The 26246-nt window shown below is 40.3% G+C and overlaps 1 protein-coding gene across 13 annotated transcripts in view; it reads left to right on the top strand.

Moving 5' to 3' along the window:
- The window catches only part of EZH2 (enhancer of zeste 2 polycomb repressive complex 2 subunit), a 76150-nt gene that overhangs the window by 9705 nt on the left and 40199 nt on the right, over positions 1-26246 (top strand). For 2 of the 13 annotated variants that reach the window (XM_063667936.1, XM_063667935.1), the window contains exon 2: positions 7074-7113. The exons of the other annotated variants lie outside the window; for them this stretch is intronic. The gene's annotated coding sequence lies outside the window, so the exon portion shown is untranslated. The remainder of the gene's footprint in view (positions 1-7073; positions 7114-26246) is intronic. 13 annotated transcript variants of the gene reach the window in all.

Genomic DNA, 26246 nt, shown 5'->3' with positions numbered 1-26246 from the left:
TCAAGTAATACATAACTTTTCCTGTTTAACAAAGAAAAAAATATATAAAGCAAGCTGTTGGACCTCCATTGGGTGTTGTTTACCACCACTGTAGGTGATCGTGGCATTGTCCACCTCAGTCTTCTCATGGCTGTGGATTCAAGTTAAGAAATTCCTGAAGGTAGCATTCCAGGTAGTCTGTAGAACAGCCCAAACTCTCTGAATTAGTATTATCTCTGATAGTTTTCTTTGCTTTTTTATTTGAGACGGGGTTTTGCTCTGTCACCCAGCCTGGATTTCAGTGGCACAATCTTGGCTTACTGCAACCTCCACCTCCTGGGCTGAAACAATCCTCCCACATCAGTCTCCTGAGTAGCTGGGACCACAGGCACATAACACAATGCCCAGCTAATTTTTTGTATTTTTGTAAGAGACAGAGTTTCACCGTGTTGCCCAAGTTGGTCTCAGACTCCTGAGCTCAAGCGATCTTCCCATCATGGCCTCCCAAAGTGCTGGGATTACAGGCATGAGCTGCTGTGCCTGGCTCTGGTAGTTTTCTTCTTATATCTTTCTCTTGTTGATCTCACTTTGTTTTCTTACTAGTCTACAGGAAATTTCACGTGGAGATTCTGTGCCTGTCCTCTTTCTGGAATATCTTCCTTATTTTAGCATCTCAAGATGCTGTTTAGCTTCTGGCTTGAAACCACCCCTCTCCCATCCCAACCAAATTAAGCAGCTTCTTTCCTGCTTAGAAGTACCATAACATGTGTATTAATCTTTTGTCTTTTTCTCTCTCCTTCCCTTCATTTTAAGCTCCTTTTTATTAATCTGTAGGGCAGAGCTTAGAAAAAGGTTTTTGTACATTGTAAGTACTAATAAAATACTTGTGAAGTTGATTTGGGACTTGGGAGACCTCTCTTCTGTAAGCAACTCAATAAATAATTATTTAAGTACCACCCTCACCCAGTGTACTGTTAGCTGCTGTTATGATATTGATTACTATAAAATTTTAATGTATATCCTTGGTAGACTTGATCAAAGTCAGAAAGCTTGAGAAACTCTGAGGCAAAAAAAAAAAAACAAACCAAACAAAGAAGAGCATGAAATGATTCTGCAAACTGATCTTACGATGATGTTTCTTTTTTTTTTTTTTTTTTTGAGACAGAGTCTCACTCTGTCACCCAGGCTGGAGTGCAGTGGCACGATCTTGGCTCACTGCAGTCTCTGCCTCCCAGGTTCCAGTGATTCTCCTGCCTCAGCCTCCCAGGTAGCTGGGATTACAGGCACACGCCAGTACGCCCGGCTAGTTTTTGTATTTTTAGTAGAGATGGGGTTTCACCATGTTGGCCAGACTGGTCTCGAACTCCTGACCTCAGGTAATCTGCCTGCCTTGGCCTCGCAAAGTGCTAGGATTACAGGCGTGAACCACCATGCCCGGCCTCTTTTTTTCTTTTTTTTTTTTTTTTCGTACACAGAGTTTCACTCTGTTGCCCAGGCTGGAGTATAGTGGCGTGATCATAGCTCACTGCATCCTCAGACTCCTGGGTTCAAGGGATCTTCCCATCTCAGCCTCTCAAGTAGCTAGGACTATAGACATGAGACATGATGTCTGGCTAATTTTTAAAATTTTTTATTTTTTGTAGAGTTGGGGTCTTATATGTTGCCCAGGGTGGCCTGCCACCTTGTCCTCCGAAAGCTGGGATTATAGGCTTGAATCAGATCCCAGTGATCTTTATCCCTCAGCTGCATTTATATGGGCTAAATTCATACATAGTATATCAAGATGTCTCCAGGAAGTTCAAAAAAAAAAAAGGTATCAAAAAGACAATATGTCATGACTGCTTTAGTGCCTTAGTTTTTGATACTAAAGACTAGACTGGAGAAATGCTTTAACAAATCACAAAAATCTAAGAAAATAGTTAATTATTTTTAAACAGTGGAAGAATTTCAATCATAATTAAAGCAGCTTTTGTATTTTTTGGTGTCATAGCCTATAGTGAAATTTCATATATTCTATTTGTAGATATACGAGTTCCTACCATATGCTTGCACATAATAGAACTGATTACTATTTGTTGAGAACCTGCCCTGTACCTAATATACATGTAGTTTCTAAATCAAACATTTTACTTTTTAAAAAAATTCTAAAAAGCCCATAGTAAATTAATCGTGTTTACCATTTAAAAATATACAGTTCAGTAGTGTTAAATACATTCACATTGTTGCACAACAAATCTCTAGAACTTTTTCGTCTTGCAGAACTGAAATTCTGTACCCATTGAGCACTAATTCCCACTTCCCCCTCCCCCCACATTCTTGGCAGCCACCTTTCTACTTTCTGTTTCTATGATTTTTGACTGTTTGAGATACTTATATGCATGAGATTAAACAGTATTTGCCCATTTGTGATTAGCTTATTTTGCTTAGCATAATGTCATTGAGGTTCGTCCATGTTGTAGCATGTGACAGAATTTTTTTCTTTTCTTTAAAGGCTGTATACTATTTCGTTGTATGTATAGACTGCATTTTAAAATCCATTTATCTATTGGTGGACATTTGGGTTGCTTGGTGATTTGGTGATTCACGATTCACGGTTAGCCAAGAGTAATATGCAGTTAATGTTGGTATACAAATATCTCTTTGAATTCTTTTGGATATACGGTTGCCCATTGAACAACACAGGTTTGAACTATGTGGATCCATCTATAAGTGGATTTTTTTCAACCAGCCATAGATAGAAAATACACTATTTGGCTGGGCGTGGTGGCTGATGCCTGTAATCCCAGCACTTGGGAGGCTGGGGTGGGAGGATCATTTGAGGTCAGGAGTTCGAGACCAGCTTGGACAACATAGTGAACCTCATCTCTACAAAAAATAAAAAAGTTAGCTAGGTGTGGTGGCATGTGCCTGTAGTTTCAGCTACTCAGGAGGCTGAGACAGGAGGATTGCTTGAGCCTGGGAGGTCGAGGCTGCAGTGAGCTGTTATTCATGCCATTGCACTCCAGCCAGGGCAACAGAACAAGACCCTGCTCAAAAAAAAAAAAAAAAGAGAAAATACACTATTTGTGGGATGTGAAACTTGTGTATAGGGTGGGTGGGCTTTTTGTATATGCAGGTTGCATAGGTCAGATTTTGGGGTTTGAGTATGAGTGAATTTGGATGTATACAGGTAGTCCTGGAACCAGTCTTATTCTTCCTCTTTTTTTATTTTTTGGAACCAGTCTTCTGCATATGCTGTGGGACAACTGTATATCCAGAATTGTGATTGCTGGATCATATGGTAGTTCTATTTTAATTTTTTGAGTAACCTCAGTACCGTTTTCCATAATGGCTGCATGATTTTTACAGTCTTACCCACAGTGCACAAAGGTTTCGATGTCTCTGCATCCTTGCCAACACTTGTTATTTTCTGTTTCTTTTGGTAGTGGCCAACATAATGGATGTGAGGTGCTGTCTCATTGTGGTTTTGATTTGCATTAACAATGTTGAGTATCCTTCATGTTTATTCACCCCAAATATTTTACTTTTGAATTTATTGAAAATCATGCATTTTAATTATGTAAAACTCAATACCATGCGTCATTTGTTAAATGGGAAAAGGAGAATTTGTCCTTATGACTATTATAAAAGATTCTAATAAGGTGAACCTTTTTTTTTTTCTTTTGAGACAGGGTCTCGCTTTGCCATCCAGGCTGGAATGCAGTGGTGCCATCTTGGCTTACTGCAGCCTCTGCCTCCTGGGTTCAAGCGATTCTCCTGCCTCAGCCTCCCGAGTAGCTGGTATTGCAGGCATGCATCACCACACCTGGCTAATTTTTGCATTTTTGTAGAGACGGGGTTTCACCATGTTGGCCTGGCTGGTAATAAGATGAACTTTATACTTTTTTTTTGAGATAGAATCCCACTCTGTCACCTAGGTGCAGTGGCACGATGATGGCTCACTGCAGGCTTGACCTCCTGCGCTCAAGTGATCCTCCACCTCAGCCTCTCAGGTGTCTGGGATTACAGGTATGCACCACCACCCCTAGCTAATTTTTGTATTTTTTGTAGAAGATGGGGTTTCGCCGTGTTGCCCGGGCTGGTCTAGAACTCCTAGGCTCAAGTGATCTCCCACCTTGGAGTCCCCAGGTGCTGGGATTACAGGCATGAGCCACTGCATCGGGCCAGAACTTTATACTTTGTTAAACAGTGTGCTGATGATAGGAAAAAACTGTGCAATCCTTATTCACAAAATTCTGATCTAAAACGTGTTATATTAAAATTAATTAATAATGCAAGCAAAATTGGCAAATTTATTTGTAAACCCCATTTTGGGTTACTTCGAAAATTATTTATGGATCAGAAAAGGTTGGGAAATACTTTTCTAGAGTAATTGAGCAGGCCCTGTAGATGACAGAAATGTTGCTTGAACTGGCATAGAGGAAGAAAATGTTGAATTGCCCCCACTTAATTCCTTAAGTAATGTTGCCTCTTTGGAGAATATTTGCCTGAAATAGAGAGCTCAAGTTATGCTATAAAGATTCTTTTTGAAAAATAGAGACAGGGTCTCACATTGCCCAGGCTGGTCTCAAACTCCTGGGCTCAAGTGACCCTTTCAACTTGGCCTCCCAGAGTGCAGGGATTACAGGCATGAGCCATCATGCCAGACCAAGAAGATATTTTGGAGGGCTACATCCCACCAATAGCTTGATGTTGTACAAAGAGTGGTAGGCACTGGGCGAGGCTCTGCCATTACACGAGTTGTATTTCCTTGGCAAGTAGCTTTTGTGGATCTCTCCTCTTCATGGTAACATGAATGAGATGAACAAATAATGGAACAACTTGTGTTTATTAAGTATCTACCATGTATGTGCCTGCAGAGAGGATGTCTTCATTTTGCAGATGAAGTAATTAGTAAATAACTTGCCTAGGTTCCCTCAGCTAGTGGGCCCTTGAATAGGCTTTTATGGCCAAGTGCATTGACTCACACCAGTAATCCCAGCACTTTGAGTGGCTGAGGTGGGAGGATTGCTTGAGCCCAGGAGTTCAAGACCAGCCTGGACAACAAAGTGAGGCCCCATTTCTACAAAAAATTAGCTGCATGTGGTGGCATTTGCCTGTAGTCCCAGCTACACAGGAGAGTGAGGTGAGAGGGTCGCTTGAGCCGAGAAGGTAGAGGCTGCAGTGAGCCATGTTTGCACCCCTGCACTCCAGCCTGTGTGACAGAGTGAAACTGTGTCTCCAAAAAAAAAAAATAGGCTATTGCTGCCTATAGGATCCTTTTTAGTGCAAATACTGGGATTCTAAGCACTTGGTTTCTGTTATCCAGGTCAAACTATTTCTCTAGAGAGTTTGATTGCCATCACAGGTGATGGTAGATTCTCCCTAGCTGGCATTTATTTAATCCAGTGGTTATATGCATCTCTCCCAAATTCTTTATCAAGTTAGTCAATTCATAAAACATCTAATGCTGATTATAAGCCTATTATCTTGTTTGTGTCTCTGCATTATGGGCATAATAGCACCTAAAAGCTTTTGCTATAATGGACTATGATGTATCTGAATAAATTACCTTTATAAACAATCAAATCTAAATTGGCAAGTTCAAATTTACCCAATTTTTCTTATAGAATTTACCCTTGCAGTTAAAGAAATAATTGTTTTTTACCATTTGTCTGGTATGACTTGTTATTTACGAATAGCATGTAACTGGCCAGCTGTACTATACACATTTTCTAGAAAAGAAAATTTCTTCAAATTTCTTATTGGGTGCCTTAGTCTTTTACCCATTAGGGCTATTCAAATAAAGAATGAGATATTCTTTTATTCTCTAGAAAGAGACATTTTATACTAATGGAAATACCAATTTTTGAATCTAGACTACCAAAGAAAAAGTCATGTTTTTCTACTCTAGAGGCTATAGATTCTTAATGTCAGCCACTCATCCTGGCCCTCTCATTTTCCTCTTCCCATATGGAAGTTCTGGGGTGATAAAGTTTGGCTCTGTGGCCCCACCCAAATCACGTGTCAAATTGTAATCCCCAAAGTTGGAGGAGGGGTCTGGTGGGAAGTGATTGAATCATGGGAGCAGACTTTTCCCTTGCTGTTCTCCTGACAGTGAGTTCGTGTGACAGTGAGTTCTTGTGACAGTGAGTTCTCGTGAGATCTGGTTGTTTAAAAGTATGTAGCACCTCCCACTTTGCTCTCTCTTCCTCCTGCACCAGCCATGTATAATGTGCTGGCTTCCCCTTTGCTTTCCGCTGTGATTATAAGTTTCCTGAGGCCTCCCCAGCCATGCTTCCTGTATAGCCTGCTGAACTGTAAGCAAATTAAACCTCTTTTCTTTATAAATTACCCACCCTCAGCTCTTTATAGCAATGTGAAAATGGACTAATACAGAAAATACGTACCAGAGAAGTGGGGCATCGCAATAAAGATACCTGAAAATGTGGATGCAGCTTTTGGACTGGGTAATGGGCAGAGGTTGGTACAGTTTGGAGGGCTCAGAACAAGACAGGAAGATAAGGGAATGTTTGGAACTTCCTAGAGACTTGTTGAATGGTTTTGACCAAAATGCTGATAGTGATATGGACAGAGATGGCTAGGTTGATGAAGTCTCAGATGAAGATGAGGAACTTATTGGGGACCTGGAGTAAAAGTCACTCTTGCTATGTGTTGGCAAAGAGACTGGCAGCATTGTGCTCCTGCTCTAGGGATCTGTTGAACTTTAAACTTGAGATGTTTAGGGTATCTGGTGGAAGAAATTTCTAAAAGCAGCAACGTGTTCAAGATGTGGCCTGGCTGCTTCTAAAAGCCTGGCTCATTTGCATAAGCAAATAAATGACCTGAAACTGGAACTTAAATTTAAAAGGGAAGCAGAACATAAAAGTTTAGAAAATTTGCAGCCTGCCATGTGGTAGAAAAGAAAATCTCACTTTCTGGGGAGAAATTCAAGCTGGCTGCAGAAATTTACATAAGAGGACGATACATGGGGTAAAATGCTTTTTCCTCCCCTAAAAGCCTTGGTATTAATCTGGAAATAGCAGGAAGGTAACTGTAGGAATTATATAATGGTTTCCCTGTTGCTTGGTCATTTCTTTGTATCATTTCCATAGGTCAGTGGAAACTCAGAAAACCAGTTTCTCTGGGCTTTTGGTAAGTAATGTTATAGTAATCAACAGATGGTAACTTTTCGGTAAAACAAATTGTCTTCATTTGTTTTGTGCTGGTATAACGGAATACCTGAGACTGGGTAATTTTTAAAATTATTTATTTATTTATTTATTTATTTATTTATTTATTTTTGAGATGGAGTTTTGCTCTTTTTGCCCAGGCTGGACTACAGTGGCGCAATCTCGGCCCACTGCAGTCTCCGCCTCCTGGGTTCAAGTGATTCTCCTGCCTCAGCCTCCCAAGTAGCTGGGATTACAGTTGCCCACCACCATGCCTGGCTAATTTTGTATTTTTAGTAGAGACAGGGTTTCACCATGTTGGCCAGGCTGGTGTTGAACTCCTGCCCTCAGGTTATCTGCCTGCCTCGGCTTCCCAAAGTGCTGGGATTACAGGCGTGAGCCACCACGCCTGGCCAAGACTGGGTAATTTATAAAGGATAGAAGTCTGCCAGGCGCGGTGGCTCACGTCTGTAATCCCAGCACTTTGGGAGGCTGAGGCGGGTGGATCGCTTGAGGTTAGGAGTTTGAGACCAGCCTGACCAACATGGTGAAACCCCATCTCTACCAAAAAATAAAAATTAGCTGGGTGTGTTGATGTGCACCTGTAGTCTCAGCTACTTGGGAGTCTGAGGTGGGAGAATCACTTGAACCCAGGAGGTGGAGGTTGCAGTGAGACAAAATCACGCCGCTGCCCTCTAGCCCAGGCAACAGAGTGAGACCCTGTCTCACAAAAGGAATAAATATATATATAGTATATACGTATATATAGTATATACGTATATACATGTATATACATATATATACATGTATACATGTATATATATGCATATGTATGTATGTATGTATATATATATTTCTCACAGTTTTGGGGGCTGGGAATTTTAAGATCAAGGTGCCTGCATCTCATGAAGGCTTTCTTACTGTGTCCTCATATGGTAGAAGATACAAGGGCAAGCTGGGAACAACTCCCTCAGTCAGACTCTTGTATAAGGGCATTCACAAGGCAGGAACCGTCATGGTCTAATCACCTCTGAAAGGCCCCACCTCTTAATACTGTTACATTGACAACACCTGAGTTTTTGAGGGACACCTTCAGACCATAGCACAGATACTGTGACAAGTCTCATCAATTATTAAGTAAATAGTACTCGAAGGGTTTGAAATTTTGTAGTACCCCGGCAGTGTGTTTATATTTGTGATAAATTTTAAGTATAGGAAAATCATGGAAAGACTTACTGCTCATAACTGCCCTACCTCGTTTATTTCTATCTTTCCCTAAACTACTACCGTTCTTAGCAAGATCATGAACTGTGGGGCCGACATAAGCCAGAGGAGTTTCTAAAGAGTCTTCTTCAGTGAGGGGTTCTGTTGGTAGCCATAGAATAAAGAAATGGCACTTTGCAGACATTGGTACTTCCTTGAAAGAACTGGCTGTGGCATATACAGAACTCAAAAATTGAAATTACTAGATAATGGTTACTTGGTTTAGGTTGCCTGGAAATTATGAGAGGTTCTGTAAATGCTTTGGGATTAGTAGTTTGAACCACCTAGTCCATTTTATGATTCTGTCTTCAGAATATAGAAGGAATTGCATCTTATTTGGGGATTAGGATATAAAGTTAGTGTACAAGGCAAAATAGCATATAGGCAAAGTTACCCATGCAGAGTTTGTGGGAAGATGCCTTACCACAAACCAGTACCTTCTTTTTAGGTTCAAGACCAGCCCATTTTTCCTCTAGAATGAGAACAGATCATTGCTCTTCTGTTGAGCCCAGAGTTGTTGGTTTGTACCTAAGGGCAATCCTATTAGAATCACTCCTGAGTGGCTAAATATCCTCAGTCTGAGAGACTTGGCCAGCAGGTTATGGCAAGAGCAGATTCATGTCGCCTCTCTCGTGTTCACTTAGGCATACGCTTAGTGTCTGGAATGGTAGGTAGAACCCTTGTATTTACTACCAAAATTGAGCTTTCTCTGACATTTTTGCTCGATGTATGTTAGATTTGTGTAAGTTAAATTAGATGTTGGCTTATGCGTGGTATAAGATTTAAAATAGACTTCTTAGCAAAAAGCACACCTGGTATCAGATTGACTTACTCCTTCATTTTGTTTGCTTTTATTCAGTGGAGTGTTGAAATAGCAGGTATCTCATGTCTCATCTTTGAATTATAATGAATTTCATATCATAGCTTTAGTTTCTGGTACTTTTTTTTTTTTTTTTTGAGACAAGTCTCACTCTGTCACCCAGGCTGAAGAGCAGTGGCGCAATCTCGGCTTACCGCATCCTCTGCCTCCTAGGTTCAAGTGATTCTCCTGCCTCAGACTCCCAAATAGCTGAGATTACAGGCACCTGCCACCATACCCGGCTAATTTTTGTATTTTTAGTAGAGACGGGGTTTCACCATGTTGGCCAGGCTGATCTCCAACTCCTGACCTCAGGTGATTCGCCCACCTTGGCCTCCCAAAGTGCTAGGATTACAGGCGTGAGCCACTTTGCCCCGGCCTCTGGTACATAATTTTTTCCGTTTTCCCTCCAACAGTGTTTCAGTAAACTTGAGTATATACTCAATGAAATGAGAAGATTTAACTTATAAAATCGATTTAGTATAGTTTTCAAGAAAAACTTAAACCTTTTTTTTTTTTTTTCGAGACAGTCTCACTATGATTGCCCAGGCTGGAGTGCAGTGGCACAATCTTGGCTCACTGCAGCCTTGGCCTCCTGGGCTCAGGTGATTGGTTCTCCCACCTCAGCCTCCAGAGTATCTGGGACTATAGGCACATGCCGTCACACCTGGCTAATTTGTATTTTTAGTAGAGACAGGGTTTCACCATATTGCCCAGGCTGGTCTCAAACTCCTGGACTCAGGCAATCTGCCTGCCTTAGCCTCCCAAAGTGCTGGGATTACAGGTGTGAGCCATGGCCCCCAGCTGAAAACTTTAACCTTTAGATGTCAGTTCAATTAGTGAGTCTGTTTTATCTGTTGTTCAAGCAAATTCTTTAAAACACTTAAAATAGTTCAGTTCTTCAATTGGTTGAAATTTATATGGCCATTTCTTTTCTAAGCAGTACTTTCAGATAAACACCAGAATGCTGGTCTGTGGACTTCAGTTTGAAATCAGTAGTTTACTCTCTTACTGGAAGGAGGAAAGTGATCTTATTGTTGTGGAAAATATATTACTGCAGAATCTACTCACTTTTGCTGCAACGGTCAAGTTAATGTTTTCTATCATTCAGCTAAGATTACTAAATTAGTATAACTTTCCTTTACCTCTGAACTTTTTAGCACTACAGAAACCAGGACTACAAATATGTTCTTTACTTTTTTCTGTTATTTTCCCCTATCATGAGACTTCTTGAACGCAAATGCTGTTCATTATGCTTTCTCATCTGTAGTTGCATGTACATGTAATCCACTGTAGTGAAGGCACTAAAACCTGTTGTATTTTCCACATTTCGATAGATCTCTCACAGGATTTAACACTTTTGGAATGCTCAGTAAATTATTATTGACTGCTTGATAATACCTCTTTGTTCCTGCCTTTCCCCAAGTCCTTCAACAGAAGTTTCTTCTAGCACTTTGCAGGTCAGTTGAGTGGAATATTTGGGTCCCCCACAGTAATGAGCTTGTGTGTTTTTGTCATTCTTTTTTCTTTCTTTGAAAAAACAATAGAGTCATTTAAGGAAGCAGAAAGGTCCCTGGATCAAGATTTTTATTTTATCTTTTATGGTGATAGGGTGAGGTGTGAGTATTTAGGGAGATGGTTGGTAGGATGGCGTTGTCTTAGGGTTGCAGGAGGGTCAGAAGGGTGACTGTAACTACTGATGATATCTTACAGTGGTGAAGGAGAAGATAAGTGAAAACAGAAGCAATTTGTTTAAACAAATTTTAGTAGGTATTAGTCTCTTAATTTGGCACTGACATATGACAGATTATTTCATTTAAATTCTGTAGTTTGACAGGTATAATAAGGTACCCTTCATTAAATATTCTTCACATATACTCGTTTGCCTTTTTCTAGTTGCAAGAGTGGTGATTTCTATGTTTCATTATACATTTTAGAAATATATAATTTGAATATATGGTCTGTTCTAGGTTCTCTGTGAGTCAAGAAAAGGCAGGGTATTATGACTTCTGATTCATATGATGTCTGGATATATTTAAGGGAGTAGTTCTCAAAGTGTGGCCTGGGATTATGGGATCAAAACTATTTTTTCTTTTTTTTTTTTTTTTTTGAGACAGGGTCTCACTCTGTCATCCAGGCTGGAGTGCAGTGGCGACATCTTGGCCCACTGCAACCTCTGCCTCCCAGGTTCAAGTGATTCTCGTGTCTCAACCTCCTGGAAACTATTTTCATAATAATACTGAGTTGTTACTTGCTTTTTTTAAAAAAACAACAACAACAACAACAAAAAAAACCGTGTTGGACATTTGTACCCATGGTGTAAAAGCAATGAGTAGACACTGTTGGCACCTTAGCACTTGCAGTTAAAAAAGCCAGTTTTGTTTGAGAATGTCCTTGATGAAGTACTAAAAATGATTAATTTTACTAAATCTTGATCCTTGCGTGCATGCAATTGTAACATTCTGTGCAACAAGATGGGAATGTGTGTAAAGTGCTTCTGCTGCATATTGAGATATGTTGGGTTTTGAGCAAAAGCACTTATGTGATTAAGTTGTGAGCTCCACTAGCCACTTTTTTCATGGAAATTTCATTTTTACTTAAAAGAGGGTCTGACACACCATGATTATTCAGACTTAGGTATTTGGCAGACATTTTTTTAAATCAATGAAGTGAGACTGTCACTTCAAGGAAAACAACTGACCATATTTGTTGGCAGAGAGAACATTTGGGCTTTCAAGCAAAAATTAAAATTTTTGGAAAACTTTTGTCTGTTACTGTGAGCATGACAGCTTCCCAGTACTTAAAGACTTTCTGATGAGATTAATGGATTTAACAACATGATTTTTTGAAATATGCCAACTTCTGGAAAATCTGCGTAACTCAGTGGACCAGTACTTTTTAGATGAGGAATGATGATTTATAACATCGTGCTTGGGTTAAAGATTCATTTAAAGTGAATAGACTAATGAATGTTAATGTGGCAGAGTAGGAAAAGTTCACTGATACAGTTTCAGATTCCATGTTGCGTCTAATCTTGTAAGAAAGAAATTACCACTGCTAACTGAAGTATGGTGGTTATTTTGAGGAAAAATACCTGTGAGATTGAATTGTGAACTGAACTAGCCACTTTTTAATAGAACTGTTTTGGTGTAATATCAAAGCACGAGATCCACAATGACCTCAGAAGGCTATTCAAACACTCTCCCTTTTCTAAGCTAAGTGTGTTTGAGATTGGATTTTCTTCATATACTTGAACCAAAACAACATATTGGAACAGATTGAATGCAGAAACAGTTATGAGAATCTGTTTCCTATTAGACAGATATTAAAGAAATTGGCAAAAATATAAAACACCACTTACTAATTAATTTTTTTTTTTTTTTTTTTTTTTAAATAGAAGAAGGCTATGTTGCTCAGGCTGGTCTGAAACTCCTGGGCTCAAGTGGTCCTCCTGCCTCAGCCCCGCAAAGTGCTAGGATTACAGGCATGAGCAACCACGCTTGCCCTCACTCACTAATTTTTTTTTTTTAAAGGAAAATAGTTTCTTTTTAAAAATGTGTTATTTATATTAATAGGTACAGTTGGCCCTTCATATTTTCAGGTTCAGCTTCTGTGCATTCAACAACTGCAGATCAGAAATACTTGTGGAAAAAAGCCAATAAAATAATAGAACAGGCCAGGTGCTGTGGCTCATGCCTGTAATCCCAGCACTTTGGGAGGCCAATGCGGGTGGATCACGTGAGGTCAGGAGTTCGAGACCAGCCTGGCCAACATGGTGAAACTCTGTCTCTACTAAAAATACAAAAATTAGCTGGGCATGGTGGTTTGCACCTGTAATCTCAGCTACTCAGGAGGCTGAGACAGGAGAATCACTTGAACTCTGGAGGCGGAGGTTGCAGTGAGCCAAGATTACGCCACTGCACTCCAGCCTGAGTGACAGAGTGAGACTCTGTCTCCAAAAAAAAAAGATACAAATAATACAGTATAACAACGATTTATATAACATTTACATTGTATTAGATGATCATCATAAGTAATCTAGAGCCAGATGATTTAAAGTATAAAGGAGAATGTGCATAGGTTATATGCAAATACTATGCCATTTTATATAAGAGATGAACATCTGTGGATTTTGGTATCCATGAAGTTCCTGGAACCAATACCCCCTAGACCGCCATGGATACTGAGGGCTTGCTACAACAGTTTTTAATAAAAATAAAAAACAGGCCAGGTGTAGTGGCTCACACCTGTAATCCCAGCACTTTGGGAGGCCAAGGCGGGCTGATTGTTTGAGCCCAGGAATTCAAGACCAGCCTGGGCAACATGGCAAAACCCTGTCTCTGCTAAAAATAGAAAAAAATAGCCAGACATGGTAGTGTGCACCTGTGGTCCCAGCTACCTGGGAAGTTGAGGTGAGAGGATCACCTAAGCCCAGGAGGGCAAGGCTGCAGTGAGCCTTGATTGCACCAGTGCACTTCAGCCAGGGCCAGAGTGAGACCTTGTCTCAAAAAAATAAAAAAATAAATAAAATAAAAGTAAATTGTAAAAAACTCTTTAGTTTTTCATTTCTATTATGTTAAATGTTAATAGCTATAACACATATAAACTAAACAGGTCATGAGACCAAAATGCTGAAGAATGGTGTTAATGGTGTTCTTACTTTGAACTACCGTTTTTGTTTTTCTGTGCTAGCTAATTACTATGTGAATAATTAACCTCAATGAAGTTCTGTATTCTCTGTTGTAGCAGTGGCTGATTTAGGGCTCAATTGTCTTTTGACCTGTTCTTCCTTCTCATATGATTGCATCTCGATTTTTAATTTTAGACTTAGTTTTTAATTCTAAAATTAAAAATCTTTTTTTTTTTCTTCTATGCCCACTGCTGTCAACCCAGTCAGGGCCCTTATCACTTTATTCTTGAATTACTTCAGTACTCCATTTTTTTTTCTCATGTGGTGTTTTTCAAACTTGTGTGTTGATTGGAATCCCAGGGTTAATTTGACTTTAATTTTATGAATATGAGTTCATATAAGTTCCTTATGATAAAACCAGAGAAGATTTACAAATTAAATATAGACCATCAAATTAGCTACACATATTTAAGGATGAGATTTTGTTAGAACCAAATAGTCAATGTTAGAGCTTATAGAATGACATAGCCTCAGGATCAGCTTTATAATAAATCAGTTTTTTAAAAAATTTGGCTTGATAATACTAACAGAGAATGGCTATTTGCATAAATATGTTTTATAAAATGGTGTTAACTTTTAGTCTTTGTTCAGGATAATGAGACCTACTAGTTAACCAGAACGGGGCCAGCAAGCAACTCTTGAATGCTAGTTTTAATGCCTGATCAAAATTCTGCAAAGCTGTGTTGATCACTGAGGCGTTGCGGATATACTGAATCTGCATTAAGTGGATATTTAATCTAATTATTTCTGGAATCTTTACCAGAAAACATGGTCTTACCTAGTTTGCTCCTGGGTTTGCTGTTGGTGAACTGCCATTGGTTGGTGGGATCTCTGTGTCCCATGGGCTTTGCCAGCACAGCTGGGCCTCTGAGTACTTCAGCTTACATTCCTTAGTGTGCCACCCTTGCCTTAACTCACTTACCTGTATTGTTTTTTCTCCCATAGCACTCAACATCATCTTACATGTAAACATTTTACTTTGTTGTTGTTGTTGTTTTTGAGACAGAGTCTTGCTCTGTTGCTCAGGCTGGTGCAGTGGCACATTCTTGGCTCACTGAAACCCCTGCTTCCTGGGCTCAAGTGAGTCTCATGCCTCAGCCTCCTTAGTAGCCGGGACTACAGGTGTGTGCCACCACTCCTGGCTAATTTTTGTATTTTTAGTATAGACGGGGTTTCACCGTGTTGGCCAGGCTGGTCTTGAACTCCTGGCCTCAGGTCATCCACCTGCCTCCGCTTCCCAAAGTGCTGGGATCACAGGCATGAGCTACTGCACCTGACACTTTGTTTTGGACTGTTTCTATCCAACTAGATTTTAAGCTGTATAAGGTCACAGATTTTTGTCTGTTAATTTGCTAAGTCTTCAGTTTCTATTGTAGTCTCTAGCTTGTATTAGATGCTCAATAAATATTTGTTGACTTAATGAATGCATATTAACCCTTCTGCTTTTCTTTATTCAACTGCAAACTCAAATGCTCTTTTCTGAGTTGTGTGCTCCCACTGTGGGTAAAGACCAGTTTTTCTCTTCATTTTAAACACAACTAAACTGGCCCTGAATTGTATAGAAGAATCCTTTTGATTTGTTGTTTGATCAGTACAAGTTCAGTCAGTGGCACAGTTATTTCCCTTGATTCAGATTCTGTAGAAGCCTAAAAGTGCGTTATCTCTTCAAGTAGACATGTCATCATCATATAGGCTGCTATGGAGATCTTTTTTTTCCTTTTAAATTGTTTGTGTAACGTTTTCTGTTTTAAAACAGTGGAATTAACAGCCTGGGCACTATAGTGAGACACTTTCTCTACAAAAAATAAATTTAAAAAAATTAGCTGGGTGTGGTGGAGTACACCTGTAGTCCCCAGCTACTCAAGAGGCTGAGGCGGAAAGATTGCCTGAGCCCAGGAATTTGAGGCTTCAGTGAGTTGCGATTGCATCACTGCACTCCAGCCTGGACGACAGAGTGAGACCTTGTCCCTTCCAAAAAAATTGAAAAAGTAGAATTATATTTGGGAGTTTTTTTCTCAAATTCCTTTGAAGTTAAGATTTATAAAAGTATGGGAGGCCAAGCTGGGATTATCATTTGGGCCCAGATGTTCCAGGCTGCAGTGAGCTACGGTTGGGCCACTGAACTCCAGCCTGGGGAACAGAGTGAGCCCTGCCTCAAAATAATAATAAAAAAAATAATAATAGTACAAGCTCTCTTAATTACTACTTGGTTTTTTTTTTTTTTTTGAGACAGAGTCTTGCTCTGTCACCCAGGCTGGAGTGCAGTGGTGCTATCTAGGCTCACTGCAAGCTCTGCCTCCCGGGTTCACGCCATTCTCCTGCCTCAGCCTCCCGAGTAGCTGGGACTACAGGTGCCTGGCACCACGCCCGGCTGATTTTTTGTATTTTTAGTAGAGACGGGGTTTCACCATGTTAGCAAGGATGGTCTCGATCTCCTGACCTCGTGATCTGCCCGCCTTGGCCTCCCAAAGTGCTGGGATTATAGGCGTGAGCCACCGCGCCTGGCCACTACCTGTTTTTTTTTTAACCCTATGTTTTAAATAATTCTAATCATCTATTCATATTTTTTGTTTTTCCTATTTAACATTTTATGTAACATTTTTAGATTTTAAAATTTGTTTCTGTTATCACTTCTAAAAGTGAATGTCATTTTTAAAAATGAATGCCTTTACATTGGGTTGTTATGTAACCTAATTTGCTTTAACAAATAACTTTATTTTGGAATAATTATTTATTTATTTATTTATTTATTTATTTATTTATTTATTTGGGACAGAGTCTCGCTCTGTCACCCAGGCTGGAGTGCAGAGGTGCGATCTCAGCTCACTGCAGCCTCCACCTCCTGGGTTCAAGCAATTCTCCTGCCTTAGCCTCCCAAGTAGCTGAGATTACAGGTGCTCGCCATCACGCCCAGCTAATTTTTGTATTTTTAGTAGAGACTAGGTTTCACCATATTGGCCAGGCTGCTCTTGAACTCCTGACTTCCGTGATCCACCTGCCTCAGCCTCCCAAAGTGCTGGGATTACAAGCGTGAGCCACTGCACCTGGCCTATTTTGGAATAATTTTGGATTTATATAGCCATGGTATGTTTGTTAAAACTAAGAAATCAGTATCACTATGTTGTCATTAACTAAACTCAAGACTTTATTTGGATTTTGCCAGTTATTCCGCTAATGTCTTTCTTTGGTTGGTTGGTTGGTTGGTTGGTTTCAGGATCCAATCCAAGATACCACAGTTCATTTAGTTATCATGTCTCCCAAGTTTTTCTGATCTGTGGTTGTTCTCAGCATTTCCTTATTTTTCATGACCTCTTAATCATTTTAAAGTGTATCGGTCAGATGTTTTGTAAGAATGTCCTTTGATTTCGGCTTATCGGATGTTTTCTTATGATTAGACTGAGGTTATGGGTTGAGGTTTGGGGGAAGGATACCACAGAGGTGAAATCCCTGTCTCATTTCATCATATCGGGGAGTACATAATGACAGCAGTACTTACCATTGCTCATGTTAATGGTTATGGTTTTTTTTTTTCACAGAAACGTTACTGTTTCCCTTTCCAGACTCTTCTTTGGAAGTGAATCACTGAATCTAGCTCACGCTCAGGGGGAAGGAAATTGAATTCTACCTCCCAGAATGGGGACATACACTCATGTATTAGTTGGAATTCTTGTCAGGAAGAGTTGTTCCTTCTCCTCCATTTGTTTATTTAATCACTTATTTATATCATAGACTCATGAATAATTATTTTATTCTGTTATAATACTGTTATGATTTATTCTGCTGCTCAAATTATTCCAGCTTTGGCCACTGAGAGTTTCTTCTGTTTGCTTCCAGTCTTGGACCTATCCCTGTCCTTTCATCTTTGGAGCATTTCGCTTCTGCTACTGGCTTGCCTTGTAGTTTCCCTGTCCCGACCCTAGAATCAGCTGTTTCTGCAGACCCTGCTTCCTTGTATTTATTGGAGGGTGGTATTTAGAAACAAAAGTCTTGGGTGCAGGGTATGCTTATTGCTCCTGGGGTGTCACTGCTTCTAGGCCCTCTGTTGGACAGACCCTGGAAATGCACGTATTTCAGCTAACCTACATGTGCATACATACCTATGTTTCTGTATCTATCCGCATTTATTTGAAAATACGTGTGAGTTCATATTGATACATCTGACTAATTCATCACCACCCCTTGCTTATTTGTAACTTCTTTCTGTGACATTGAGAAACTTGGCTCACATTATCTATACTTTATTTACTTATTAGTTTAACCCTAGTGTACATGTAGAGTATTTTCAGAATTACAGACTGGTACCCTTATGAGAAACAAATTTACCAGCTAGAGTACAGTGTAGATTGTCCAAAGTTCTGTAGATTAGCTCCTCCGGACCTCCTGCTCCTTCCATGAGATTATCTCATAAAATTATAATACTGTTAGACTTGCTGTATAGTTTGCATTCTATCCTGAGATCCCCTGACATCCTGTTTTGTTTTTATTTGCATAGTTTATCATTTTTAAAAAGTCTTTATATTGAATTGTTAACTTTTTAATATAAATGTTGTAATTCCTGATGTCGCTCATCTGCCATTTATGTAGTTGATAGTCACTACTTTTTTTTTTTTTTTCTTTTTTTTTTTTTTGAGATGGAGTCTTGCTCTGTCACCTAGGCTGGAGTGCAGTGGTGCGTTCTCAGCTCACTGCAACCTCCGCCTCCTAGGTTCAAGCGATTCTCCTGCCTCAGCCTCCTCAGTAGCTGGGATTACAGGCGTGCATCACCACGCCCGGCTAATTTTTGTATTTTTAGTAGAGATGGGGTTTCACCATGTTGGGCAGGCTGTTCTTGAACTCCTGACCTCATGATCCACCTGCCTCGGCCTCCCAAAGTGCTGGGATTACAGGTGGGAGCCACAGCGCCTGGCTGATAGCCACTACTTTTTTAATGCTGATATAGTGCTTACCATCTGCCAGGCACTGGCTATGCACCGTAAATAAATTTACTTCTCACAATTACTCTGAGGTGGATGCTCTTGAATTAGCCTTTTTTCATGAGGAGAGTGAGGCACAAAGATGTGCAGTAACTTGGCCAGCTTCACACCCAGCTGCTAAGTGGGAGAACTGGGATCTGAACCCAGGGAATGAGCTTTGGAGTCCAAACTCTTGCTTTTTGTTTAATACTGTGTATAGGACTTAGAATTAATACGACTAACTCTTCTTAGTTTCGTTTATTATTTGAATTTGATTTGAAATGGAGAGTGCTGCTACCCCAATTCTCTGCCCCATGTCTGTAACAGGCATTATTAATCATGACAGCACTCTCTCTGCTGAGCTAGAACGTGGCCTGGCCTAAGGCCAAGAATCCTTATGGACACAACCCTCAAAGTGGTTGTATGAGATGAACTCTCCTTGCTATCTCTGATCTTGTCTGTTTTGAATCCTGATTCTAGTGCCCAGTGCATGGCAGTGTGTGCCGGCTTCTCCTGGATTCCCCTCTCATGGTCTTCCTTTTTACAGGGACAGGTTTTCTATATTCCCCCTCAGGCATAGGATCTGTTTCTCTTAAGTAATTAATTTTTATCACTTACCAATAGTTTAACATCTATATGTCTAAGTTCTCTTTATATTGCTTTTCTTATCCTTACCTACAAAATCTTATTTACCATTAATTTAAATTTGAGTATATTGAAACAATGGATTGTAACTTTAAAAATAAATGAAATTGCCAAATGATACTAACAGCTGCCTTCAAAGCATTTAAACATACAAACAGGCACTACTGAAGACTGGAGAGTTATCAAAATTGGCAATTTTTTGGCAGTCTTGCTGTTAAGTAGACATTTTTAAAAGGAAGGACATTGAGAATATTGTAATCATATTACTTATATCTTGTTGGGTTTGGATTTGACGTTACTTAGCCTGGTATTCAGTTAAGAGTCAAAGTTGCTGCTATTGATTTAGTTGAGAAGGATAAATAGTGCATGTAGTTTGTTGTTTTCTTTAGACAAATAGAAACAGAAACATTTATTTGGCCAGACCAAATAGGTGGTCATTCCCTTGATTTAGCAAATCCTTGAGGTAGAATTTTTTTTTTTTTTTTTGAGACGGAGGCTCGCTGTGTCGCCCAGGCTGGAGTGCAGTGGCACAATCTCGGCTCACTGCAAGCTCTGCCTCCCGGGTTCACGCCATTCTCCTGCCTCAGCATCCCGAGTAGCTGGGACTACAGGTGCCTGCCACCATGCCCGGCTAATTTTTTGTATTTTTAGTAGAGACGGGGTTTCACCGTGTTAGTCTCGATCTCCTGATCTCATGATCTGCCCATCTTGGCCTCCCAAAGTGCTGGGATTATTGGCGTGAGCCACCGCGCCTCCCGGTAGAATTTTTAAAGAAGCAGTAAGGGCTCTGACAATACCTATGGGACTTTTTTCAAATTATTCAGTTATTGGCAGCTGGGTAAGAAGGGACAGGAATGTCTGATTTAGGAAAAGACCTCTCACAAGTGGAGTAGGGGCGTATCTGGTAGAGAACAGTGCTGATTCCTTGGACTTGTGTGGCCTGGCCACCTGAGAGGTAGGTCGGAAGGTGTGTCTTGGCCATGTCCTGGGGCCTCTGTAAACCTGAGAGGATGGAGGAAGCTCTACTTTTTCTGACGATGCTGTTGGTGATAATGAGGTAGGCTATGAGAGCCCATCTTCCATTAATTCAGACGTTCCTGTACAGTTGGCCCTCTGTAAATGGGATTCCACATTTGTAGATTCAGCCAACTGTGGGTAAAAATATTTGAAAAGAAACAAAAATGTGTGTACTGAATATGTACATACTTTTTTCTTGCCATTATTCCCTAAACATAATAGTTTAACAACTATTTATGTAGTATTTACATTGTATTAGGTATTTAGTAATCTAGAGACGGTTTTAAAGCAGGGGTCCCCAGTCCCCAGGCCATGGACTGGTACCCATCTGTGGCCCCTTAGGAACTGGGCTGTACAGCAGGAGGTGAGCTCCGTCTCCTGTCAGATAGGCAGCAGCATTAGATTCTCACGGGAGCGTGAGCCCTATTGTAAGCTGCACACGTGAGGGATCTAGGTTGCACACTCCTTAAAAGAATCTTTTTTTTTTGGAGACGGAGCCTTGTCTCACTGTGTTGCCTAGGCTGGAGTGCAGTGGCATGATCCTGGCTCACCTCAACCTCCACCTCCCGAGTTGAAGTGATTGTCCTGCCTCAGCTTCCTGAGTAGCTGGGATTACAGTCGCCTGCCTCCACACCCAGCTAATTTTTGTATTTTTAGTAGAGACAGGGTTTCACCATGTTGGCCAGACTGGTCTTGAACTCCTGACCTCAAGTGATCTGCCTGCCTTGGCCTTCCAAAGTGCTGGGATTACAGGTGTGAGCCACCATGCCTGGCCATCCTTATGAGAATCTAACTAATGCCTGATGATCTGAGGTGGAACAGTTTCATCCTGAAACCATGTACTCTCTCCCCTCTTTGTGGAAAAACTGTCTTCCACAAAACCAGTCCCTGGTGCAAAAAAGTTGGAGACTGCTGGTTTAAAGTATATGGGAGAATGTGTATAGGTTATGTAATAGTGTACCATTTTATATCAGGGACTTGAGCCTTTGTGGATTTTGGTATCTGTTGGGGGTCCTGGAACTAATCCTCCGTGGATATGGAGGAACAACTGTATATATGGTCTCAGTAATAAATATGTATCTCAGATACCCTCTGTATTAAGAAAAAAAAAGATGGGGGGAATTTCTTGGCTCATATAACTGAATAGTTCCGAAATTTGTTTGGGAAGGTCTGCCTGACTTAGGGTTTAGGTCATGAGACTACAGTTCTTTCTTGGCTTTGACTTTTGTTTTTTGTCGTTGTTGACTCTGTTCTTTGTAGGCTCTTCTCTCAGTGGTTGCAAGATGGCTTCCAACAAGTCCTTGGGCAAACATTTTTCCAGGTTTAGACCTAAGGGGAGAAGAGTGAGCATTCTTGTCCTAGCATTGCAGGAAACCTGAGATTTTCACTGTGACTGCACTGATTGTGGCCATGTATCTAACCCTGTACTGGTCACTATGTCTAGGGAGATGTACCTTGGTCAGGCCAGGGTCACAAGCAGCTTGAGTCAGCTTCCTCCAGTGTACTTGGTAGTCCTCAGAGAAGAGGTGGTGTGAAGTTCCCAAGAGAAGGGTGAATTGACCCTGGGTGGCAAAAACAACATAGCATCTACTGTAGTGAGATAAAGTAAGATGGTAAGGCATGGTGTTCAGGGTATTTCTGAGTTTGGTTTCATTCACAAAATAGATTGTGAACACTGTAATTGCCCTTAATTTTAGTTAACCTATGTAAATGTAAATCTGTGAGGTGTCACTACATTCTACTAAAGCTTTGATGGGCTCCTGCCATATTCTGGTTTGGCTTTTGTATTAAAGAGCCATTGTTGTTTTGGTTTCACTGTATACAGGTAGACTTTTGTTTTAATGAATAGAGGTATAATCTGTTTTGAACAGGAAAAGCTGCTTTTGTATTCTGGATAAAGTTCATACTAGAGGGATTTCACCTATGAAACTAAACAAATCTTTGAAAAATTTACAGTGTCCATTCAGTAGAAGTCGTTTAAATAAAGGCTTCTGCCAATATATGAATATTTAGAGCTGTATTTTATTATTTTACTTTTTTTGAGACAGGATCTCATTCTGTCACCTAGGCTGGAGTGCAGTGGTGTGAAGACAGTTTACTGCAGTCTCCACCTCACAGGCTCAAGAGATCCTCCCACCTCAGCTTCCTGAGTAGTTGGGACCACAGGTGTGCGCCACTACACCTGGCTTGCTTGCTTATTTATTGATTTGAGATGGGAGTCTCACTATGTTGCCTAGGCTGGTCTTGAACTCCTGGTCTCAGTCCTCCAAGCTTGGCCTCCCAAAATGCTGGGTTTACAGGCTTGAACCACTGTACGTGGCCTTGAATCTGTGTTTTGATACTATGCTTACTTGGCTGTGGTGTTGTGAAAAGATCACTGAAAATGGAGTCAGAGGCCTGATTTGAGCCTGTCGTTTGTTGTGGGGGAAGGAGGTCAGAGGAGCTAACATCTAAAGGCTCACTATATGCCAGGCACAGAACCAAGTGTTGTTTGCATGTGTATTTCGTTTTTGTTGCCGGACTTTGAGGTAGGTTTTATGGATAAAGTCTTTAAGGCAATATCAGCTTCCTTTTTAAAAAGAAATTCCGGAAACTTGAGTTTTAGGCTCAAGATCTCTAACTGGTAGTAGGGACAACTGAACCACAGGGTCCTAACTGACCCTGCGATTTATCTCCTTTTAGGGGGGTTTCTTGATAATAGGGTACACTTTACCTCATTTTTTGGCTCAAGCATGGTTAGGCCACCCTTCCTTTTCATACCTATAGCTAAGCTTTACAAATGATATGCTGATAAGATACAAGCTACTCGTTATTCGTGTGGGTTAATAGACCTGTTTGTTTGCTTGTTTTTAAGTCTATAGCCACCCTACCCCCAATCTACAATTTCACCTTCTAAGGTTTTAGTTACTCAGTCAAATCACAGTCTGAAAATGTTATGATATTTTGAGAGAGAGGAGAAGACTCTAGCTACATAACTTTTGTAACAATATATTGTTATATAATTGTTCATTTTACCATTAGTTATTGCTGTCAATCTCTTACTGTGCTTTATTTATAAATTAAACTTCATAAGTGGGTACGTATAGGAAAAAACATGGTATATTCAGAGTTTAGTACTATCTGCAGCTTTAGGCATCCGCTGTGGGGTTGGCGGGGGGCGGTCTTGGGAGATAAGTGGGGACTACTGTACAATTATCAGGCGCACACAGGCTCTGGGATTTTACAAATGAGTAAAAGTGGTTCTTGCTATTGAAGCACTTACAGTGGGAGTAGAGTGAAATACATGAAAATGTGATTTTAATATGTTATAAATGCTATGATGGTGGGAGTTTGTTTTGTGTAAAACATCCTTTTAATTGGTACTTTAAATTTTAATATTCTTTCACAGGTCTACCTATTTAGTCTTATACTTTCAAAGAACTATCTGGACACTGTAGATCTGTCATGATATACTTTATTAGGTATGTTATTAATGGTAGAAACAGCATGGAAAGTCTTCCAGAATATTAGACAAGGACAGTTCTAGTACTAAAACATAAAATGCTAACTAACGTCTTCACCAAGACATAAAATATGTATCTTAAAAAATAAATTGTAGGCCAGGCGCAGTGGCTCACACCTGTAATCCCAGCACTCTGGGAGGCCGAGGTGGGCGGATCACAAGGTCAGGAGATTGAGACCATCCTGGCTAACACGGTGAAACCCTGTCTCTACTAAAAATACAAAAAATTAGCCTGGCGTGGTGGCGGGCACCAGTAGTCCCACCTACTTGGGAGGCTGAGGCAGGAGAATGGCGTGAACCCGGGAGGCAGAGCTTGCAGTGAGCGGAGATTGCACCACTGCACTCCAGCTTGGGGGACAGAGTGAGACTCCATCTCAAAAAAAAAAAAAAATTATAATAACACCCACATCATACATCAGTGAAAACTAAACACGTTACTACCCTAGGACTTATTGCACAGGGGTGCTACCTCCAAGGAGAAATTTGTCTAGGCAGCAGATGGACTAGAGGTGATTAGCCTATGAGCGAATGAGGCTACAGATCGTTCCTTTTTATCTGATTCCTTTTCTTTCTAGTTCCTAGGCCTTGGAAGTGCTAAGTGGTCTTAAGTAATTTGCATAGAATTAGTTGAGTTCATCTGTTAACTAACTAGCAGATAGGAAGAAAACTATTGTCATGAAATTATTTAAAAAATAATAATCCTCCAGTTTCTTCCCATCTTTGACGTCCTTTGGTCCTACCTCACTGCCTTCCTAACACCATTTTCTGCTTTACCTCAAAGCTGGGGTCATCTTGAGTTTAGCCTTCTTAATCTGAGTGACTGTCAGCTTTATTCCACTTTAGGAACTCGCAGGCAAGGCCACACTTGGAAACTTTTCACTTGGAATAGTTCTATCTTGGTGATTTCATCAGCCTTCTTTATGTCAAATATACTCAAATTCCTGCCCATTCTTATCTCTTCATTCCCTTCAGGTCCTTAGTCCTTTTAATTTGTGACTTTCACTCTCCAGGTCCATTCTTGTTAAATGTCTGCCAGCCAGACTTTAGTTGCCCCCTGTCCAGCTTTCTCTTGCTCAGACCTAAGATTTCTTTAGGTTCTTTTTTTGCCTTTTGAAATCCAGCTCAGCTTTTAAGATTGAGTTCCTTGTTACCTTTCCTGCCATCCTTCTGCAGTTCCTAATATTCTTTTCTTTCTCCCAAAGTGCTTTTGTATAAACAGTCAGCCTTCCATATCCGTGAGTTCCAAATCCATGGATCCTGAATTCATGGATTCAACCAGCTGCAGATAAAAAATATTCAGAAAAAAAAAAAGATGGTTGCATCTGTACTGAACATGTCTGTACTGTTTGCCTTGTCATTATTTTCTAAACAATACAGTATAACAACTATTTACATGGCATTTACATTGTATTAGGGATTATAAGTAATCTAGAGGTGATTTAAAGTATGTGGGAGTCTCTCATATCCCAGGAAGCCAAGTAAAAAAAAAAAAAAGTATATGGGAGGCTATGCATAGGTGATATGCAAATATTACACCACTTTACATCAGGGACTTTTGAGCATCTGTGAATTTTGGTATCCGAGGGGTGTCCTGGAACCAATTCCCCAGGGATACTGAAGTATGTCTGTCTATCTCATACTATATTTTTCCCTTTATCTTAGGTAGAATATCAGCTCCGTAGGGGCAAGGATTTAATAATATTTGTATATTCATTTTATTCAAGTTCGTATACACTGCTTGGGTCATAATATGTATTACATGCTTGAGAAAATGAATTTCTTCCCCCATTTGTTACAGCTCTGAGTAAACAGCCATCTGCTTTCTTTGTCATCTGTTGGTGGTTGAGTATTTCTGTAGAAAGCTACCCATTGGCCTCAGGACTCTTACTCTGAATCTTCTTCTTAGGTAGTTTTCTCTGTGCGTGAAGTTTTTATGTAAACAAATAGATGAAGCGTGCCCTACTCATTTATTTGTTCAAGACAGAAAGAAAGTCACCTTCTTCTTCACTTTCCATATTTAAATCATCATTTGGTGGAATTTTGGCCTAAGCAACTCTTGAATTCACGTACTTTTCCCTGTCATCGCTAGTGTGGTGTAGAAGCCTCTGTCACCCCTTGTCGGGATGCTGTGCTGCAGCATCATCTAACCTGGTTGCAGTTATTCTTTTACTCCCTCACTGCACACCCT

This window comes from Pongo pygmaeus, chromosome 6 (assembly GCF_028885625.2).
Source record: "Pongo pygmaeus isolate AG05252 chromosome 6, NHGRI_mPonPyg2-v2.0_pri, whole genome shotgun sequence".
NCBI lineage: Eukaryota > Metazoa > Chordata > Mammalia > Primates > Hominidae > Pongo > Pongo pygmaeus.
This window is presented reverse-complemented; position numbering and strand designations above follow the sequence as displayed.